This window comes from Nanorana parkeri, unplaced genomic scaffold, assembly GCF_000935625.1.
Source record: "Nanorana parkeri isolate BGI_ZX_2015 unplaced genomic scaffold, ASM93562v1 scaffold1603, whole genome shotgun sequence".
In the NCBI taxonomy this organism is placed as follows: Eukaryota; Metazoa; Chordata; class Amphibia; order Anura; family Dicroglossidae; genus Nanorana; species Nanorana parkeri.
The window spans coordinates 277,835-286,645 of record NW_017307871.1 but is presented as its reverse complement, the minus strand read 5'-3'; the positions used below and the strand labels follow the sequence as shown (position 1 = coordinate 286,645).

Below are 8,811 nucleotides of genomic sequence, written 5' to 3'. Positions count from 1 at the left end.
TGTTGTCTGATAAGTCTACTCCAACTATGAACCCCAAAACATACTGGCAGCTGCGTTCTGTTATGGTTGTTGACATGTATGAGTACATGACATGATGTAGCATAGATATTACATTTTAAAAGAAAAAAAGAATGCTTTTCCCATCTTCCACTAAGATCCTGGGGAAAACAGAGCAACCCAAATCTTGTGAAGATGCTCTTGCAATGGACCAGAGTGCTTTTCCATGGGATTTGGCCCACTCTGCATCCTCCACAAATGTTCCAAGAAGGATAATAAAGTCAAGCCCGGTGATATGGAAGAAGGGGGCAAGGTAAGTATAAAATCCCAATTTTTTCTTTACTTTTCGACCTAATACCACCATGTAATTTATACAGGGGAAAGAGGCTCAGACAGTACATGCTAACCTTGAAAAGAACTGCAAGGTCTGCTTTAAACTACAACCTCTTATTCTTTATAGCCAAGGAAGGTGCCATCTTAGCCTTTATTTGGATTGTAGTTGCCATAGTGCTGCACATGTGATCAGCCAAGACACCAGCCACTTTGAGGGCTTGAAAGTTCGGTTGAGAGCTGAAATAAACACATTGACAACCTTGACAGTGGCTTTGCCTTGAAATAACTTTTTTTGTGAGACCATTCAATTGGTGGGTCTAGTTTTACTTCAAGCAAGGTTGAGGACTCTCTCTCTCTCTCTCTAACCCCCATGTGACAGTGCTGGGCCAATCACTGGGAACCAAAGTGAGAAAAGGGTAGCAGGTCACATGATCCTCTATACCCCAAAGTGCCAGGTATTTCTCTTTGCATCCTGGGCTGTACAGAGTGGCAGGGTCTCAATGGTCTCTTTAATTGAGTATTAGACACTTGTATAACATTTTGTCTCCTATTATGAAAAATAGAGTTTCCTTCTATTATACTTCCAAGAAGTGTGTGAAAGAATGACATTCTCCTAAGGCCCTTGATTCAACGTGGCTTTCATAAGTGCAGTAAATTCCTTCCATTTACTTTAATAGCCTCACAAGTACAAAGAAAATGTATAATAGAAGGCAATACAAACATGTATGTGCAGATCTGACTTATGTGCTATGTACCACTAACCCTGTTATTAGCATCTCTGGAACATTCAGGGCAAGGTTTGACAGGTTAATAAAATATGCAGATATGCATATTTGTTATTTTTCCCCCAATGATAGCTGTCAGTGTCCAGGACAGGAGAAGCCAAGGAAAACAGAAAATGCCAACTGATTGTGAAGTGAAATGATTTCATGGTGAGCAAGTGAAGCCACACCAAAGTAAAAGCACACACAGTGGTACAGAGGTAGGCGTGTGGGAAATCATACGCTTACTTGTGCAGACGTTGTCAAGGTGTGTTATTATGTACTTAGGGGAAAAAAAGCATAGTTGTTGATGCCAGAGGCTACTAGAACTCAGAGACACTAATTAATAAGCTAAGTAGTTATAAATAAGATTAAAAGGCTGCCATGTGTTTAGAATCTCCACCTGTTCCTCTAGGATGAAACATCAATGAACGACTCTTCTACAGCTACTTATTACAATAGCATACTGTACATGCATGGTGGTCATTCCCAGTCCTTTCAAAAGTAACATTTTGAAAGTGTATCTACAGGCAAGATGTTTTATTCACTTTAGGACAGAGTAGGGAATGGTTCAAAGTAAAACTCAAGCCATGTTTTGCTGTCTGTGTTCTGTTGGGGAAATTTCACTTCCCAGTCCTGGCAACATTTCTCAAAAGTGGGAGACCTCCTCTCAGACAATTAATGGGACAGATGTCACCATTGGAAGATTTCCCATTACAGTAGCTTCCCACTCTCATTACAGGAGCTTCTTTAGGGTGATAACTAAAATATTTTGGATTTCACAATGATTACCGGAACAGACAGGGCAAATCTTCCCAAAGGGACCATAGGCATCCATAAAAACCTAACAGGAGTTTGACTGGTCCCATGCACTATTTGAAACTAAAACAAAAGTCTATCTTTAGAAACACTTTAAAATGACCCATCAATGAAAATGGAAGATCTGCTCTGTTGGAAGCCCCCATCCCCAAAGTCAAATTGGCTACAAAAGCATTTTAACAGTACAATAAAAAGGGAAAAGTCTTAACTTTGCCCCAGCTCCCAACACTTCCATGAGGTGTGGGTGATGTCACTGTGCCTCTCTGATGCCTCCACGGAAAGATGGGTGCTTGAGGTCTCATGATAATGCTCCCCTGTAACGGATCCCAACTCCAAGCATGATACATTTCATAATATTTGTAGTGCCTCACAGCCATTTATATCTTCCTTGCTGTTACGAAAATCTCAACTGCAAAGTTGAGAATACCCTTCTCTTGGTCTCCATTGATAGTACAGGAGGAGCTGTTCTTACAACCAACTGCTGACATTAGCCAACTCCTCAGCTGACAACACCCATTTTTTGTGCCTCCTCCTCAGACAGCCGCAGCATGTTTATGGGCTGTGTTTTGTGAATGACAAAGCAAAAAAACGAGGCAACAGAACTGGAGTTAAAACCGCCTATCTGATATCATCCAATGGCCAACGTCAGTCATGGAGATCAAGAGAATTTAGCGAGACCAAGGAAACGTGTGTGGTACAGCAGTCTGGCTGATGTCAACAAGTGACCAGAAGTACAGCGCTCACTGTACTACCCAGGGAGACCAAGAGGAGGGTTTTTCTCAACTTTGTGGCCAGAATTATTTTCATGAGAGCAAGGAAAACATAAAGAGCTGTCAGCACGTAAAATGTTATTGTGTTCAGAGTTGGGCTTTATTAATACACAAGGTACACCTAATAAAATGGTTGTATTAACAGAAGCCAATCTCCTCAAGACAACGGATCATATACTATTATCAACAACCAAATCATAAATTAGCATATTATTGTTATCTAGACAGTGATTTACTTATGTGGTTCTACACCAGGCCTTTGAACCTTCAGTCTAAGCACACACCATTGGCATTCTGAGTAGCTGATGAAGCATCCAGCTACCAAATGCTACCAGCAGTCACATACAATCCCGCTCAATTCCCAAGCAACTATTGCATCCTTCAGCACCCATTGTGTGCTTGGAATGCACTGGTCTGCTTCCAGTGAGCTTCCAGGCCTTCAGTGAATAGGATATTCTTTCTAAAGACTGCTGATTTGATTATTGTATTCATGTGCGTAACCAGCCCATTTATTTATTTCAAACACAACTCCTTTCTTGGTTCATTTCAATCTTTGTATGTATTAAGTGCATAAACCTAGGCGGTGGGCCACGCATATTATTTTCAGGGCCGTATTAGAAAATAATGGGCTGACTAAGAATAGAGATTCTGTATTCATCCTTCATATGTGAATTCACACTCCTGCCAGATCGACGTGCAGAAGTATTTGTTATCTTGTGGCAGGAAGCAGGCAGTTAATTTTTTCTTTTACAATTTCAGCTTCATAAATAAAAGTGTACCTCCAGACAGCAGAATTCCTTATTATTCCACCCATTTCCTGGACACACCTAAACATCTGACAAAGGAGAAAGTTTTGCCTTTTGGGTATATTTTTGTAATGGCTTGTAAAACATGAATCATTAACCGAGACGGTACTTTTTGTCTGTTGTGGAGCAGTGCCTATATTTGGAAAATTGATGGAGGAGAGAAGACACTGTGGGTGTTAGAAAGGGAACTGTTTTTTTTTTACTTAATAAGGTGACTGCCTATTAAAATATTTTAGTCAATATATTTATTTACATAGCACTAACATACTGTAAACTACGATCCAAACATTTTTAGTAAGTTTTGGAACTGGGACATAAATAGATATTTATGTTCCATGGAGTGGTGGAAGCAGTGGTGTTGGAATACGGGTGGCAGGATTTGGGGGTTGCAACTGGTCCCTTGCTCCTTGGGTCTCATAAGGCCAACCAATCCTTATCCAAATGTCTTCTTCAGCTCTATCACCTTTAACAGGTGACATGTAATCTCTTAGTTGTAGTTACAAGGTTTTTTCCCCTCACTTCCCTTGGTACATTTGGAACTGGAAGTAAGGGGAACTCCCCACAAAGGGGGAACAAACAATAAAAACCTGATAGCGGTTAAAATGTTCTTTCACTCTCTGGAAAAAAAAAAATTTGGCTGAACTTGGGCTTTCCTGCTTGAAAAACCTTGTTCCTTTGTATAGTTTGTAAATATTTATGTGCCATGGAGTTGTGAAAGCAGTGGTGTTGAAATGGGGGTGGCAGTGTTTGGCAGTTGCAGCTGCTTCCCTACTCCTGGGGTCTCATAAGGCCAACCAAGCCTTATCCAAATGTCTTCCCCAGCTCTATCACCTTAAACAAGTGTGTCAATAAATTCTTTCTTATTTAAGGGGATCATACTCTGGATGGTGGATGGGGTTCTAGACATTTGGGGAGAATATGTACCAAAAAGGTGTAAGGAAGGGGTTTTAGATACAAAAGGTGGCCATGGCAGCTGCAGTGGGAGGTAACGTTTGAATTTTCCATCTCCCCAAACAATATCCAAGTAGGTAAATATCAGACAGGAAAGAGTGGTTGTGCTACGTACTGGCAGAGCTGTAAAATGGGCCTTCTTTGCAGATGATCTACATATGTATGGGTACTTATGGGCGAAAACCCAAGCAGTACATAGGTCTACACAGTAAAAACTTCAACCTTCTTGCCGACTGTAGAAAATTTAAATTCCTCCTTTTAAAAAACTGGTATTATAGCCGAAACCTACAAAACTGTGCTTGAACACAAGCTTTTGACCACCCAGAAATCTGAGCCTACTGATTTAATGGACCAAGGCAGGATTAATTGCTACACCAACGTATATTTGTATTCTATTTCCATAACTATATTGGCATGGACACAAAAAGTGATTAAGAGCTGATGACAACCTGATGACAGATTTGATTTTGATAAAAAACAGAGGTTATTTGTTCAGTCTTATTATTTAGATGCCACTTCATACATCTACTGTCATGAAATCTAGTCAGTAATCTTCTTAGAAGGTTTAAATTGTTTACTTAAAAACAATGCTCCACCCAACATCAGATCCTCCAAGCACACAAATTAAATGTGTTTAGTAGTAGCTAAGCCAGAGGGTAAAAGCTTCAGATTAGTTTTCCTTGCATCTTAGTTTGTCCAAAGCATTTTCTTTAACTTTCTAAAGCACTCTCTACTAATTTAACAGGCATTTAATAACCACAAGGATCAGGAATGTGAGGCGTAAGCATATCCAAGTCTACAAAGCACACACTGTTACTTTTCCCCCTCTATACAGAATAAAATACACTTCGTCTTATGTTGCCTAGGTAATGGGTGTCAATCTATTGGTATTCTTGTGAATCTCTCTAACAATAGTTCCCATGTTCTTACTGGCACAGGACCTTGGTACTAATTTCCTGTATGTTATTGCTGCTGAAACCTCAAAATATTGTTATGCCATGACACTATGCCATTAGTAAGTTTGCATTTATAGCATGTATTAGTAAGTTTGTTCAGTAGGTGGTGGAATTAAGGAAAAATAAGTATATGTGCTCTGTGGAGGGGGTATTGAAGCAAAACTGTTATTTTACCTTGCATAGGTAATATACAGGTTTGCATTAAATTAATTTTTGATATGACAATCACATTTGACATGGTTGCTTCTGTTAAAGATATTGTAGTTTTCCAGGTACCAGGTCATATTAGCTATGAGTAAATGAGAATATATGAAGGCACTGCAATAAGCTGAAAGGCATACAACAGTTATATTTTATCTTATATATTAAATAGTGGAAATGGGCTTATTGCTATCTGTGTTATGTTCTATTTAATTTGCTTGAGATTCTGTTTCTACCACAGGGGACTGCACCCCTGTCAAAACTGGAGCAGACAGAATCTGGAGCAATTGTCCATGGTAACCAATCAGTTTCTGTTTTCAGTTCAGTTAAGCTTTGAAAATGGAAGATATAAGCCGATTGGTTACTATGGTTATTCCCTGAATGACTTCTATGTCTAGATGGGGATAAGTAGACCCTATAACTAGGCTGGATAAATCCCAGGAGCCAGGTCATCAATGATCCTTAAAAATGGCAGCTGATGCCTAACTTTTGAGGTTGTCTCTAGTTTTTGTCAATGGAGCTGGCTCCTATATAAATTCCTGCTGGATTGGACAAATCCAAATCCTAAAATCCATATTAATTTTTCCACCACTGCCCTATAAGTATATTAATAGCCATCCCTCTAAATTATAAAGTCCCATACTGATCTTGGACAGACATACCAAAGGGTAGTCTACTAGTCTAGCCATAGGTGTCAATCCTAGTCAAAACCATTATCTGTCCAAGACAATCTGGTATCATTTAAACAGCGTTACTTAACAATTCCCAAGCACTTGTGGTGCTCTCAGTAAGGGGGCTATGACATTCCAGAACTGCCCCTATGAAGTCTGATAAAATCAGGATATACAGGTATAAAGGTTATATTGGCTCTATAAAAGGTATACAGGTCCAAATCTGAATCTTGTGCAAATTTCATTCTGTTAACGGTAAAGCATTCAACACCAACGATAAGGAAAATGCTATTCCAACATCTTTCCGGAATACAATTTGTGGCCACAAAATGAGCTGTGTGATTCTGTGGGAAAGTGTCAGTTTGAATCAGCTTGAAAGATGTTAAAGTGCTTATGAGGGATTTCCAACTCTTGGTAATCTTTCTACAAAATACACGATAGGGGTAAGGTTTACCAAACCCTAAAGCTAGATGAATGGGAGTTCCAGCCTGATCACGACTGCCTTGAGGACTTGTGAATAAACCCTCAAGAATAATAAGCAGCGTATTGTTGTGCTCGGTCTTGTTCAGTCTTTTATTCTAGCTGAGATAACAGGAGAGAAGTCAATCACAAAGAACCTCTTCTGAGCCTTACAGTAGGCGCAGTGTCATGTAGATGAGACTGGAGGATACGAACAGGCTGGAACAAGATCTCACCTCTTCAGCTTGCTGCTACGTGAATGCTGACCTTTAAGAGTTTTGAGGTCTGGGTTGGCCATGGCAGTTCACATATACATATACTGTAGAAATATTTTTGGATGTTTCAGTTTACAAATCCTGCAAGCATTGTAAGGTGAGCCAGTTTATAAAGGAAGCAATTTTAATCTGTGTTGTCTTCAAATACCCAATCAAGTTCAGAGGAACCTAAAAAGATAACCTGCTACACTGGCAGGCAAAGATAAACATTAAGCTCAATATTCTACCATTCCTCCAATAGCAAACCATTACATACCAATAGATTGTAAGCTCTCATGATCAGAGCGCTCCTAATTGTATTGTAAATGTACTGCCTGCCCTTATATTGTAAAGGAACAAACTGTTGGTGCTTTATGAATCTTCTATAATGATATGCATTGGGGTGTATTTACTAAGTGAGATTAGGCTCTGCAATGTGAATTTTCAATTTGTAAAGGAATTTTCTCTTAGCTTATGAAATTAGGTGAATCTCTGCTGACTTCCATCATCTGATCACGTGCAAGCAAAATACTGTTTTGCTTAGTTTTGTACCTTCCATGTGATTGTAAAACTTTTTGCAAAGTAAATTTTCTTCTTCTTCTGGGCTATTGTATTCTGACAGTGGCGGATAAAAGGTGAACATTCTCTACTCCTTTAGTAAATGAACCCCAATACATATGATGGATCTGTATTGGATACAAGGTGAACATTCTCTACTCCTTTAGTAAATCAAACCCAATACATATGATGGGTCTGTATTGGATATAAGGTGAACATTCTCTACTCTTTTAGTAAATCAAACCCAATACATATGATGGGTCTGTATTGGATATAAGGTGAACATTCTCTACTCCTTTAGAAAATCAACCCCAATGGATAATATGATGGGTCTGTATTGTTATAAGGTGAACATTATCTAATCCTCTAGTAAATCAACCCTAATATATATGATGGGTCTGTATTGGATATAAGATGAACATTCTCTACTCCTCTAGTAAATCAACCCTAATACAGTTGATGGGTCTGTATTGGATGTAAGGTGAACGGAACATTCTCTACTCCTTTTGGTAAATCAACCCCCGAGTATATATATATATATATGAGGGTTCTGTACTGCATACAAGGTGAACATTCCCTACTCCTTTAGTAAATCAACCCCAGAGTATATGATGGTTCTGTATTGGATGAATGATGAACATTCTCTTCTCCTTTAGTAAATCAACCCCAGTGCATATAATGGTTCTGTATTGGATGAATGGTGAACATTCTCTACCCTTTTAGTAAATAATTTCCGATGCATATGATGATTCTGTATTGGATATAAGGTGAACATTCTCTACCCCTTTAGTATATCAGCACTGATGCATATGATGGGTCTGTACTGGATACAAGGTGAACATTCCCTACTCATTTTGTAAATCAACCCCAGAGTAGATGATGGTTCTGTATTGGATAAAAGGTGATCATTCTCTACTCCTTTAGTAAATGACCCCATTGTGTCAATCATTTAGGGTTTGTTTCATAAGGCAGTGCAAAGAGCAACAAGACTGTGCAAAGTGCTGCAGCTCATAGTAACGACAAGATCTATCTGTACTAGAGTCATTTGTCATTTTCTCTTTACCTTTTCCGACAAACCTGAATGACGTTCATAAGCATCCGCCAAGTAAATAACACCTTTAATCATGGAGCAAACATATAGTTAGCAGGATCTTCCAATACAAGCGTCTAGCACAGGCAACAAACCATGGTGAATTCAGAGATAACACAGCAACTAATGACTGAATCCAGGAACCTTGCCAGATTCCTCCAGACTGCTGGCACTTTGATGAGAGC

At 39.1% G+C, this 8,811-nt stretch overlaps 1 protein-coding gene across 1 annotated transcript in view; it reads right to left on the bottom strand.

Moving 5' to 3' along the window:
* NEDD9 (neural precursor cell expressed, developmentally down-regulated 9) overlaps positions 1 to 8,811 on the bottom strand; it is a 38,098-nt gene that overhangs the window by 28,354 nt on the left and 933 nt on the right. The window lies entirely within an intron of this gene.